The sequence below is a fragment of the Neopelma chrysocephalum genome, unplaced genomic scaffold, assembly GCF_003984885.1.
Source record: "Neopelma chrysocephalum unplaced genomic scaffold, ASM398488v2 Primary Assembly neopelma1_26, whole genome shotgun sequence".
Taxonomy (NCBI): domain Eukaryota; kingdom Metazoa; phylum Chordata; class Aves; order Passeriformes; family Pipridae; genus Neopelma; species Neopelma chrysocephalum.
In genome coordinates, this window is record NW_020897695.1 from 6,061,175 (window position 1) to 6,075,666 (window position 14,492).

Here is a 14,492-nt window from a genome sequence, read left to right on the forward strand (position 1 = left end):
CTTCTTGCAAGACAGTGCTTTTGCATTTGTGCAGTATAGGCTGCGCAGTCCTCACATAATACAACTGCAGGTTAAACAACTATTTTTAGACCTAAACTATTCACTTCTTCTCAAAAATGCATTTCTTAACTCAGAATTCTTTATTGTGTATATCTGTCACATACAAACATTTTCCAAATGTTAAGGCCTTTCTTTCACGTGCCTATGCTCAGCCTTGCTATTCAGAAGCCTCATGCTACATCTTTTATACTATGGCTTCATTTTATCCATCTTGTTACATTTAAAATAGTTGGCTATAAAAATAGCCTTGCAGTGAAAGCAGAATACTGATGTTGATTTTATACAGCAGGCCTCATTTTGCCTTTCTCCAAGCTCTTTGACTGTAAAAGCTACTGTTATTTAAAAAAATAAATGAAGGTTTTCGATGGGAAAATTGAGCCCGTTGCACCAATCATTCCCAGCACGTTCAATAGTAAGGGTATTTCTATTCAGATTTGACCTTCAGGCTAATTTTAGATATGCAGCCATGGAAGGAAAACTTGTACTTGGCTAAGGAAATGTGTGGGTGTTGTGATTTAGAAAATATATACTGTGATGCTGATAGCTAAATGTTCTTTGTGTTGCAAGGCATATTGGAAAATCCCTGTCTCGTATAATTAAACGTTACAGATGCTTTATACAGTGCTTGCATGCCCTCTCCCCTCTCTCCTTACCTCTTATGTTTAAAGAAGATCTTATCTTTAAAAAGATACATTACAACAGGGTCAGTATAAACATACAGGGAGACCCAATCCCATTACACTCCATCCAGTTCAACTGTCATGAAAACTAAAGCAGTCAAGGTGACACCACAGGGCCTCTACACCCACCACTGCACTGCTCAGCATTTCAAGGCTCTTTTATTTTTCTCTTGGCCATTTGCTAAAAAACTGAACAGACATTCAACTTCAGTCCACTGGTGAGTTGTCCTCTGCATGAAGAAAAGCTGAACGTTGGTGTTCTTGTAGGTGGTCTGATAACTACCACCCCAAGAACCACAAGGCTGTCAAAGAAATAATCAGATTCTCTTGATCAGAGCAAACAGAGAATCTTCTGGTGTTTGTAGAAGCCAACTGTTTACAAGCCCAGCCATACAACATTTTGAGGCCAAATCCTAAATACAGACATGAAAGAACAACGATATTTCAAAAATAAAACACAAAACCTAGACTTCTCTGAGCCAGAACCACCTTCTCAGGACAATACTGGTATATGTGCTTCACTTGTGAGTTGCCTCCACCATACAACTTGCCATGGAGTACTCCAGACCTGAAGAGAACCTTCCTGCTGTAAAAGTACAACAAAGGGGTAAAAGGAATTAAAAAGAACAATGCACCCTGCCCTCTACAGTAACGGCATTGCTTCTCCTCTTATCCCAGCTGCTGAAGAGATTCCTGCCATAAAAGACCTGTATCCCCTGAGACAGCAATTAATGGGCAGTTTCAGATTTCTTATGAAGTACTTTCAGAGTCTGTCACGCTGCAACCTTTATTTACACTCAGCTGAACACAATGCAGTGATTTCCCAGGTGCATTTTAAGCCTACTTGATAAAGAAATCTTTCATTTCCATTATCCTGCCTTTTGTTTTTCTTTTGCCAAAATATAAAGAAGAGCCTATATTCTTCTCTAAACAAGATGTAACTGAAAGATAGTTGAGATACCTTGGAGGGGGAATCACGGAATTCTCAATAAATATCTATTCTCGGATCATCAGCTCTCGCTTTTCTTATCAATTAAAAGCTGTGCAGTTTGAATTTGCGGGTAAGTTGCCCTCTGTGTGAATCTGTACAATCACATTGTCCTAGGTAATATAAAACTACTGCCTTCAAAACCATGGGGATCCCAAAGAAATAATCAGAAAGGATCAACCTACGCTGATTAAAGCAGATGCAGAGTCTTCTGGCATCTGCAGGAACCAAATGTTTGAAAGTCTGGCCATAAAACATTATTTGCAAATCTGCCCTATTTGCCTCCCAAGTAATTCCTTTTCTTCAGGGGCTAAACCTGGGAAATATGAAGCATTATTTGAAACCTGCTGCTGTTGCTTGGAAGAAATGAACCATCCCCAACACAATTCAGTCTGCCACTAGCGGCACAGTGAACCATAATGCATTGGCATGGTCTCTTTTTCTCCTTTTTTAATTTTCCTGCATCTAGAAAATAGTGCACATTATTCTATCTCCCCTTTGCTCTTCAGATCTTCTCCAAATTTAACTGATTCCTGCTTCCTCTTTTATGATAAATCATCTTTCTAATTTCTTCTAGCTGGTGAAGTCTGTATGCTGCCCTCATACAATTGGGTACGAAGATCATTCAAATGACTTGCACATATTAAAACATTCAAGAGCATACAGTTGTCCTGAAACCACATATAAAGGCCACCAATTGAGCAAATTTCAGTATTTTTCCAGAGACACACAAACACTAAAACTGGGGTTTGTTTTATAAAGACATCTTACATCTGTTCTGAATTCAATTGCAATATCAAGTAAACAATATTTAATTTCCAGTAGCCCCAGCTAAATGTCACTGTCCCATACTCTCTGAGTTCAACTCAGATGAAGCAAAAATCAGGGAACTCTCCAAAATGTATTCACCCATTCATGGATTACTGAAATGGCCTTCACATTCCACTGCCCAAGTGACCAGCTGATTTCCCTCTTCAGAAAATTGCAGAACAACAATGCTTAAATCAAGGTACCCAAAACCATCCTGTATTTTCAGAGACAGCATTTCCCAGCTGTTCCAGGAGTGAGCAGGGCCATAACCCTTTTGATTGCATGCATTGCGGGTGATTGCAGCCAAACAGTTAAATTTCATTACAACCAGCTGCTGTGCCATGAATAAGGCAGGAGTAATTCCTCTTGAAAGATCTTTGTTCAGGTTTTCATATTGTGAGCTGCAGATGGATACACAGTCATATCCTATGCCCAAGTGATGGGCAGCAGCTCACAGCCCTTCTTTCTTGCTATCCTATGAAATGATGGCATGTGACTATGGAACACCAGAGCAGTTGGGGGACCCATAAACCCCAAAATTGGATTCCTCTTCAAAGCCCTCTCAACCTTTTAAATTCTGTCCTGACACGTACTCTGGGTGCTTTGCATGCTCTAAACGCTCTTCCAGCATGACGGTACAGTGTGCTTTAATCCCTCCGACTTATTCCTTCTCACTCACCCATTCCTTCTCTCTGTATGCTTTCTTCTTCTTGACTGATTTATTACTCACAGCTGAGAGACCACACAAGATACTGATCCCAGTTCAAATGGGTCTTCCAGAAGTTGCCTGAGCATAGTAACCCTTGTCCCCCGAAGTGTCCCCAGACCCCTCTCTGCTCCCCCTTGCCTCAGGCAATGCCTATTAGAACAGGGAAAGCAGGTGTGTCTCCAGTGCAGTAGGAAGATGCCTTCAGACAGTGCAGCATCTCCCAGTTACTCCAACTCCAGTGTTATCCTGGGGTCCCTTTTCTCCTTTCCAGTTCTCAGACTTCTCTGGTCTCTGAAGATGGATATCTTACCCCAGGCCCAATGTGCCTGCCTGCATTTTGAGTTGGGCAAACTGTAGCAAAGGCTCAGTGAAAATTCTGGCACCTCCAAGGTTCAAATGTCCAGCCTTGGCAGCCACGATTCCTGCAGAGCCAGTTCTGCCTGCTGGTTTTCCATCCTCAGTTGGTCTTTCTTCTCTTCAGCTTTTCATTCCCTTTCTTTTCTCCAGTCGTTTCCTTCATGACATCAATGCTGTATCTTGATGCTTCCTTCTCCCTGCTTCCCTCACCTCAGTCACAGCTCTGTTCATGGTCATGAAGAGACCATATCACTAACACTGGGCTCCCCAGAGCTGCTTGAAATCCCCTAATTTTTAGGTCTTAGAAGCAAGAAAGAGCTTTGTGTGAATTAAGTACTTCCTCATTGTGCCATGCCTGGCACTGGCTATAAACTAAATCACTTCTCCCACACACATCATTAGCAGTAATGAAATCCGGGCTGGCCTCCTTAGCATGGCATCCATATGCAAATGAATTTCCTCAGCTCAAACGATCTGTACAGCCAATGCATGGCTGCTTGGGATGCCTCCAGCAGCCTCTGTCGGGTCACAACTGGAATATATTTGGGGGCTACTGTTTACCAGGAAGAGTTTTATGATACCTTTAAATCCATCATTCTGTACCCTAATTCCATCATGAACTTTAATAGGTACTTGCAGCACTCTGGGATAATGAAAAGGGCAAAGCAAAACATCCCTTTCATGTCTACTTTGATTGTGAAAGAAAGTAGTCATGAACTAATGGAAGGTTGAAACAAAGACAAGGTTACTAAGACATCCTAATCTCTTGCCAGTCCTAAATTAGAAAAATCCCACTTCACATAACAGCTAAATAAAAGATGTATTTACTTCTATAGACCTTGCAGAACAAATTCCAAAAAACTCACTATCCAGATGTCCCAATAGTAAACGTGGATGATCAGATCATGCATTTCGGGAGAAGGAAATGCGTCCACTAGGAAGAGCTTTCCAGCACCCTCATCTCCTCACCTCTGTCAGGCTGCACGCAGGACTGCCTCCTTGACAGTCCCTTGGGAAACAAGGGCTGGAAACAAGAACCTCGGGTCATTCCTTATTGTCACTGCTCCTCAAATACACTCACTCACAACAGGCATTTGTTGCTGCAGAATCAGTGCTGGGGTCCCCTTTTGTGTCGCTGAGGACCTTGGGGTCAGGAAAAACAAAGGGTCACACTTCAGTTTCTGTGAAATGCCTCCTTTCTTTGCAGTTGACTCATACCCTTTGTAAGGCCCTGAATGGAGCCTCTTACATGAATGGGGCTCCTACCACACAGATTTCAATACAGCCATGCTCCTTTCTTCACTTGTCATAAACCTGGCAAAGAAAGTGCTTTGCTCATCACACTTTGGAAACACCTTGCTTATAGCACAGCTTAACTGTGCACTTGCCCATCTTTAAACTCTTCCATTTACATTTCTCAGATACCTCTCATTACATGTGAGTGTTTCTCTTGTAATCATTTATAAACGCCAAGGATCTGCAAAAATCCTGCTTCCTTCTTTTGGACCATATGCAACCTTCATTCCTGCTCCTTTCTGCTGCTCCCCAGTTCCTAAATCTGCTTCTTCATGCAGGATTCCGGCACCCAAATCCCTTGCTTAGCCCACCAACACAGCAAACACCAGTCACCTCTGCTCCAGGCTCCTTATGGCCCATCACTGTCTCACTGTGGTGCCCGACATCTCACTGAAAAAGGGAAAAGTCCACCCCAGCACCAGAGATTGCTGCCGTATTTGCAAAATGAGGGATCAAAACCTGCTTTATTCTCCTTTATGTGAGAGAGCACATAATGCTCCTTGTGCTCAGCACTTAAACAACAAGGTACAAATCCTCTTTGCAATACTCCCGATCTCAAAGTTCACAACAGCACTCTCCTTTGCTCTTCAGTATTGCAAGTAGTAGCAAAATGGTTTGTATTAAATGCCCTGAATGTTACATATGTAATAAACAGAATAAAACTTCCCCCACAAAAATCTGTATGTGGTGATAACTTAGTCATCTTTTACACGGGAAACTAATTGTGTGAATTAAAAAGTCTCTCCTGTTTCCTGTTCTGCTTCATTATGTATTGTCATTACCTCTTGCTGCTGTTTGAAAAGAAAATCTTCCTGAAATCCACTTAGAATTTAAATCCTTATTGAAAAGCATCAAAGAATAATCAAAATGTGCTCTCTCATATCAATGTAATCTAATCAGAAAGGCTCATAGAATTATTTATATACATACATTTTAATGATAATTTAATAATTGATAGGCTTAAAGAAATAATCTCATTGTCTTCTATTTCATAATATACATCATGAAATACTATATTTCATTACTGTGTACATTTGCCATTTTATCTACTTAAATACAGATTTGAATAACTTTGATCAATAATTTTCTAGTGGAAGAAAATTACTATTTCTTTTGCGGTGTACTACTGTGTGGACTTACTCGTCTAAAAAATATAATCCTATTTGTAACTTTTTTTTCTTTCAATTTATATGAAAGATTGAGCAAAGTCTGCAAACAAAAATGCCAGTAGTTACTCGGGCCCTGCTAATGTGCTGGTTGGAACTGTTAGTCATAACCCCTGTCCATAATTTTCAAAGACGGCACTAAAACTCTGGAGGCAGAAGGACAAGAGATGCAGGCAAACCCCAAGAAGAAATGAAAAGTAATGACCTGAATAAACACTGCACTTATGCACTACGAATTTCCTCCAGTAATGTATACATGCTGCAGCAACTCCCTTAAGTCAAACTCTGCTAACTGCAGGATGCTGAACAGGTGGAGCAAATGCATTGCTGCACCTTGTCTGTATCCAACAGCTGCACACGGGTCTTGAAGGGTACCTAGATCCTGTTTGTGCGTGGGAACAGGTAACTCCTGGAAACCTTGGGAAACTGCTCCGAGGCGGGGACTAGTCCTCCCTCCCCTCCTCCCCCACTTGGATCCCTCCCCCTGCCACCACTCAGACCCTGGAGAGATCCTGCCATGCCTCTGGCATGTTCAAATTCAACCTAACACAGAACCAAAAGGATTTTTCCAAGATTCAGAAGCCAAGTGTAGAGCCAAAACTGCCAGCAGGTAGTGCTCTCCCATTAGGCAGATCTTCATGCAAAGATGATTCTGTGACATGACTATTACCCCTCCACCCCTCAGCACCAGTTAATGTTCATTGCACAGCTTCAGCAATCATGAGCCTTGAGATGCAAGATTAGGAAACTCTTTGTGGGTATTTTCAGTGCAAAGGTTTTTCCTGTCTTTAAAAAAGAAAACTGCCATGATGTGCATTGCCTCTGTGTATGTGTCCTTTCCTCTCCTCTTCCCACACACTCCGCCCCTCCCCTGCCAAGCCCTCAGAAGCATATATGTATGTGTATGTGTTATACATGTATTGATGCATGTTTGATATACATATGCCTGCTTTGGACACATGCTGGCACCTCCGGGACCAAAGGGTTTGGTTCAACTTCCAAGTGCCCCCAGCAACGTGGGGATGGGTGGAAGTGCAAACACCTCCAGTGCTGCCTACATGGGTGTTTCCATCAGTGCAGAAGGTAAAATAAAGAAAATAACACTAACTGGAACTAATGGGGAGGCATTTAGGAATTAAAAAAGGGGAGAATGTCAATGGAAACCTTCTGTAGGTCTAGCAGAAGTAAACTTGTCTAAATATGTAAATTAAGGATCAAAATGTTACCTTCAGTCATAAATGATTATCCCAGCGTATAGAGCAGGTTTTCCCAGTCTAGTGTTGCACTACACCTTGGCAAAACAGGAACAAGCCACTTCCATGAAACACCCAGTACATAGTCCTGAAATTTACAGACTTGCCTTGTTCCAATGAGAGAGAGACATATTAAAATATTAGTTGCCTATGGACAACTAATTCATACATGTTATTACACAGCCTAATAAGAATTACTGAAATTATTAGAAATATTTAAAGCTGCTAAAGTAAAATCACTCCTCAGGCTGAACTCCTTAACACTAAATACTTGTCTTTTATAGACCTGTTCTTCCAAATAAACATTCCTGCTCCCAGAAAGCACCAAAATCCATTAGCAAGGAGAAAAAGAAATTATCTCCGGGTCTTTATTAAATCATTTGGGAAAACTAAAATAATGTTAAAGTCGGTAATTCTCCAGGGAAGTGGTCAGGCACTTACTAGTGGTTGGAGTTACTTCCCTTATTCCCTATAGTGGTTCTCTCGCTGCTCCTCCCTGCCTGAGCAGGAAGGACAGTCCACAAGACCCATGCACAGCCTCAACTCACTGCTCCATGGTTAAATTCATGCACTGTGAGTTATATACAATCTGTAGATCTGCACAACCCACAAAGGTGAGCATGTGAAGACTTTTTTCAGAATGAAGACCTTTTACAAGATAGGTAGTTTTGCCCAGGGGGGAGATTTCAGTAGTATTTTCTACCAAATCTAATATAAAACTCATGAGAAAAAAAATTATTAACTATTTGTCTGTGTTACCAATACTCCAAATATTTTTACCTGTAACTGTATTTCTTGCATGTATATGAGATCTCTCTTAATGAATCTGCTTCAGTTGGCCAAATAACTTTTCTCCATTATATAGCTTTTTCTTCATACTTATTAGGTTTATAAGTATTTTGCTTGTTAAAGTGCCTACCCTCAGTATGGGTCTACTTTAATTTCATAGAAGTACTTAAAAAATAGTCCTTTGTGGATTTGCCACTAGAATGTTGCAACACTGAAAATCTGAATATAAAACACAGAGTGTAACCCTAAATTAAATTGCTCTACAGGAATTAATTTTTATTGTCTCAGCTGATAGAAGAACAAAATGTAAAAAGCACACTGAAAAGTAAATTCAATTAAGTGCTAGTAATCTGAGGTGTCATTAGTAGCATAAGCAAAGAGAGGTGTCGATTTACAATGTGTTGTGTTCAGCCTGGCTCTGGTGCTCTAAGCAGCTCTGCTCTGCCAGAAGGAAGGAACCTGGCAGGGCAGGATTGAGCTGCAGAGATTTTCTGTGGCCCATCCTCAGCGGCTCATGGCCACCATGGGCAGCCCTGGCGGTGGGAGCAGGGTTGGGGGTAAAGACTTCGCATGCTGACCAGGTCAGGCAGAAGAGACTACCAAAGGAGTTGGTTGCTGAGCCAGGGTAACTGGGACTTTTACTTGAGGTTAAAAAGAGCTGCCTAACTACATGATTCCCTTTTCATTTTTTGAAATTTGGCTGTAAGAAGCTTTTTTTTTTTTTTAGTTTCTTTTTCATTTCTTTAAACCGACTCTCTAAGCTTAAATGTGTGCTTGTTCTTCCCGAGTTGACTCCAACTAAAACCGTGTATTCTCAATGTGTATTCAGGCAACAATGTCATCAGAGGTTGTGGATTGGGGGCACCAATGCTTCTGACCTCTCATATGATAGAGGGGATAAAAGAGAAAGGATTATGAGTATTTCTATGAATGAGTCTTTTTGCAAAATAAAACGTTGTTTTGTTCCAGCAACCAAAGCCACAGGAGGTGCCTCAGTTTTTAGATGACAGTTGATAAAACCGGAGGATGTATTTTCTGTTTCAGGTGAAAGCTTACTGTAAATGGGAGGGATTTACCTGCAGCTTAAAGAACACCCATGGAAAGTATGAGAGACCTGCAAAGCACCACAGCTTTTAAATCTGAATGATCACTGCGAGGTAATGGTGGCCTTGAAACAACTTCAGTTCTTGTGTAAATGATCCTCTGCCTCTACACTTCTCACTCACAATGAACTCAAATGGGCTACACTGTCAACCCTGTAACAACTTTAGTTTTCTGACCTCCTTAATATAGGTCATGCTTCATTGTTTTATCAGACTCCAAATATAAAGTATACCATCACAGCTGTGGAAGTATATTCATTGTTAATGATAGACATATTTTTCTTTTTTTTTTCCTTTCTTTTTCTTTTCCTTCTTTTGTTTTTTTTTTCCTTTCTTTTTCTTTTTCTTCATTTGTTTTTTTTTCCTTTTTTTTCTGACAAGGCTAAAAAAAAAAGAAACACTTTGGATAAAACCAGAAAAAGCATCTTCTCAACGCACTTGTGGCATCCAGTGAGAGCTTTCAGACCAAACAGTGAAAGCTAACAAAGTGAAGCAAGTGATAATATAGTATTAAAGTGAAAAGTGTTGCACAGCTTCAATAGGGGAAGCTGCCTACCCAGCTTTGAAATGCGTATATGTGATAATTTTGTTTTGGAGAAACTGATTCATTACCATTCCTTCTCCCTCCATAAGCTCCTTCCACAACAAATCAAGCAATGCTCAAAACTTATACTACTTTCAAAGTGAATGCGAATTCACTGAAGTTGATTAAAAGAGCAAATTTGGAGGCTTTAAGTTCACTCTTGGCAAAGTCGAAGCAAGTTTTGCTATTTGTTTGAGCCTTAACAGGACAAGAGAGGGAACTGCTTTTTATAAATCTTGTGGTTTTCAGTGTAGCCCTGGCTAGTTCAGGTTTAGCTTGGCCTTTAAACAACTGAGCTCTGAAGTTTTACTGTTAAATGAAGTTGTGGGGAGAACTGGGAAGTGTCCCTGACGCTAACCAGTGCGGTGCTTCCTCTGGGCACTGCACAGCCCTCCCTAATGAAAATAGCCAGAAAGTTCAAGGGAGGCTGAGACTGAACTGTCCACATCTTCCAAAAGACGAGTCAAAACATGCCCTTGGCCCAAAGTAATGGGCTGTGCTGGAAGTCTGCTAGAGCCAAGAATTAAACCTCAATTTCCCCATTCCTTAGATGTGGCACTGATTTTTCCTATCAAAAGGCTTACTTTTGTCTATTCACTATGGGCTCCTGGCCCATAAACAACAATTTTCTTTCAGTTTAATTAAAATACTTTTGTCTGCCAGGATGCCATCAAATCTGCCTTTAATGGTATTGCCAGTCACAGCTCATTAGCCTCTTAGGCACAGTGGTCAGGCTGAAATGCTAAACAAGAAAACACTGATGAGAACAAGTGTTCACTGATGAAACCCCCAAAAATGCAAAGGTGATATGTTCTGAAAAAGGAAAGCAATCAGCAGTTCTAGCCCCCACCTCCCATCTCTTTCAGAAAGCTGAGGTTTGACTCAGGATTTGGCCTCAGCATTGCAGGGATCCCCAGTCTCATCTTCCTCCCAGTGCTGCCCAGTAGACCTGCTTTGGCCTGTTCTCTCTACTTGTGCTGTGCCACTTTGTGCAATATCCAGTTTTAAGCATGCAAGGATTATTTTTGGTCTTTTAGCCTGTTCACAAGATTACTTAGTCTTTTGTTCTCTTATGCAACCAACTCACCAGTTTACTGTTTCTTCAATCATCATTTTACTTTTCCACATGTTTTTGTACTATTTCACAGCACTGTTTTGCCCAAAGCTGACTTACCAAGGCCCTGTGGAGTTTGTATGCTCTGGTGAAGCACACCACTTCCTTTGTTTATTTCCTTTCCTTTACCACATCGTCAGACGTTGTAATATATGATAATGTACATGAGGCATCATTTCCATTTATAGGTACAGACAGATTTATATGAAGAGTGGAAGAGACTGCTCCATAATGTATGAGAAAACTTCTTTACAGATGAGCACTTATCTTCATATTTAAGACTCTGTCTATGTCACAAAACACTGGTAGATCTACACTGAGTGAAGAGTATCCTGTCAGAAATCTCAGCTGTCTTGCTGTAGGCTTTTCCTTTTTTATTTTTTCCCCTTTCCATTTTGTTTTTATTAGGTTCTGGCTACTTTAGTGTCTTTGAATTTCCTATAAGTTGACATACATCTCTTCCTGAAAGATCTGACTTAGGCCTTGGTGTCCTTATCTTAAAACAGGGCTATTAAAATGACCAGATAAGACAGCTGCTACAAAGGTTGTGGGAGCCTACGCAGGGAAGCACGGCTACTGCTCAGCTCCTCGATTCCTTATATATATATATATATATATATATATAAGGAATATTTATATATATATATATAAAGCTTTGTCTACAATTTTGTAGCCCGGATTTTGGGGTACTAGGGATTCAAATGCATGCAGAAGCCTGGGGATATGGCTTGACAACACCACTTAGATGATCTAATAGCTGGCTCCCCGGGGTTGAAAAGGAGAAGCCCTTATCACCTCCAGTCGTGCATTTCCATGCTGGTAATGACTCTTGCTGAGCTGAGTGAATTTACTGACCTTGCAGAAACCGTGTGTGTGCAGAAGGAGGAGGGTCAGGTTAAGATTTGGATAATTTAGCAAAGGATGGGATTAAATGGCCTGGGCAGAGGTGCAGGGAGCAGGACTATAGGGATGAGCTGTCATATTTCTGAACCTCATGGTCCCACCCTGCCTCAACTGAGCAATTCCATGCCTTGCTTTTCACTGGCTCTAGTGTGCATCTGACCTGGTGTTGAGTCACTCCAGCATACTAAATTGGTAGAAAAAGGATGTGTTTTAGGGTCTCAAGGATGTGTGTCTGGCTTGCATACCCAAATGGCTCAGAGCAGAGTTAGCCAAGCACGAGAGTTGGTGTAAGGAAGGAGACAGGGAATGTGCAACCACGGGTGGGAAGTCGGGTGGGATTGCAGCAGACAGCAATTAAATTGGTTTAAGCTGTTGTTTTGTGGCAGCCTGAGCCAATTTTAGGGGCAGCTTAAACCCAAGTGTAAGGATACAGTTGAGTACCAAATGAAAACATTTTCCTCAGTAAGTCTAAATATAAGCACCGTATAACTGTTTTTCTTGATTTCACAAACACTCACATTAAGCATTTTTAAATGTTGAATTTATTTATAGCCAAGGAGGCAGCTTTTTAAGAACTGTATCCCATTAGCTGCTAGTCACTCCTGTGGCTGCGGGAGCAGTGCCCCTTGCTAACAGGTTTCTGCTAAAAGTCCTTTGATTGTCTCCACGTTTGGGGCAGAGTAATGCCAGAAAGGAGACTCCTGGAGAGCTGGCAATGGAAGCAGAGTTTTCTCTTACAAATATGTATCAGTAAAAATTTTTGGCCCTAGCCTTTCTGTGTGTGTTGTTTTGTATGTACTCAGTTTCTGCAGAAAGGAGAAATCCCTCCCTAACTGCATCTGAGTACTGGTGTCCATCAGCTCTCTAAGAGCCTAGAGCAAGTGGGTCGGCTGTGATAGTGTTCCTGGGCTGCGTCTGTTAGGGGATGCTCAAAAATACAGCACCCTTCTGCGGTTCTGTATTGGCTCTTGGAGCACGCCCGGCTGCTGTAATCTCTGAGGTCCAGCATCAGGGGTCCCTCTTATCTCTCTTGCCAGTGTGAATTGATCTCCGGGCAGATCTGCAAATGAATGGCTGCAGATGGGAAAAGCAACCGGGGATAAATGCTTCCTTTGTGCCTGTAACTACCACAAATGCCATTAAGGAACATGCCAAAACCCTAATGAAATAGTGCTGGGTACTTTCTCCCTGTCTTTGGGGCAAGCCAAAGAGGATGGGAGCATGATGCCTTGTCTTGTTTCATCCAGGGTCTCCATCCAAAAAACAGTCATTCTCTCCTTACACAGTGCTCCAAAACCAGTGGAAATGGCCTCAGCATCCTGCCAGGTCTTTTTGCCTAGGAATCTGCTGGCCCACAAAAGCTACTAAACATAATTATGAAGTCCCCAAACCAAACATTAATAAAGGAAGCAGCAGTATCTGAGGTGCTTCATTTAGGGGTTGATTTAAAAAGAGAATCCAAAAACGTCAGTGGGAATGTTTTGCTGTTTTCAGTATGCTTTGTATCAGGCTGCGGGCCTGGATGTTGCCAAGTGTTGTGGAAACACATATGCGCATGACTTCCAAGCTGCATGCAGCAGCAGTGCAGGGGGGGAGTCTGGAATATTTGGGGCTCTTGTTACAGCAGGAGGAAAGCAGTGCTGCAGGAATGAAAACAATACTTTTTCTGACTACTCACAAATCTATGCCATACACTTCTCTTTTTGGTACCCTGTAACTGATCACATCAAGCTATAATGAGGAACTGAATGGACAGCCAGGTAAGTAGTGCAGTCACATGAGATCTCACCCTGCAGCTCATTATATCGAGCTCATGCAGAATGTGATGTGTTGGCACCAGGGGGATACTTGAATCTGGATTCACTCTTCACCCTGTCTTCCCCATGGCAGCTGCAGATAGGCTATTGATCTTCCTCCTCATTAATCAGAATAATTTTGAAGAAGAAATAAGGGGCTCATTTCCTATCCATTCTTCCCCTCAGTTCTTTAATTTACAAACAGCTTTATTTTGAGCTTTTCCTGTTTCCTGCCTCCTTTATGAGGCACCATTCAATGACTGCAACTTATTTGGTAGTGATATGTGACTCACAAAGTGTCTGGAGTTTCACTTTGTAAAGCATTAAGCTGGGAGTAAAAAGGGAAAGAGGAGGGCCTTGTTTTTAAATAGGATTTTCTGTGCTGTAACTTGATCAAACTCCAGGTAAATGGATTCAGTTGTCCAGGGTGGTGGAGGGAAACATGTGCAGTTACAGTCATCTTTTGGGTTTACATTTTTAAATGAAAATAAATGTAGCTATCTAGGGAACATATATACATCTCCCTTTACTCCAACCTCAGAATCTTTAACTACCTTCGCAGCCCTGCTGTGCAGCAATAAAATGCTATTATCCTCACTGTCATTCAGCAATTTTGTTTATTTTAATTGAAATTCTTTTTGCAGACAAAACTGAATACTTAATGTGCATTTTGCAGGCATGGTTTAGTGGTGGACTTGGCAGTGATGGGTTTAGAGTTGGACTCAATGATCTCAGAGGTCTTTTGTGACCTAAAAGATTCTATGGCTCATTTCTTACCCTCAGATAAGGGAAGAAGACAATGGAAGGCAAACGACTAGCAGAACCCAGACCCAGGCAAGAGTTTTACAACCTCGGTAGACCAGATGGAGACTTGGTGTCTAAGCA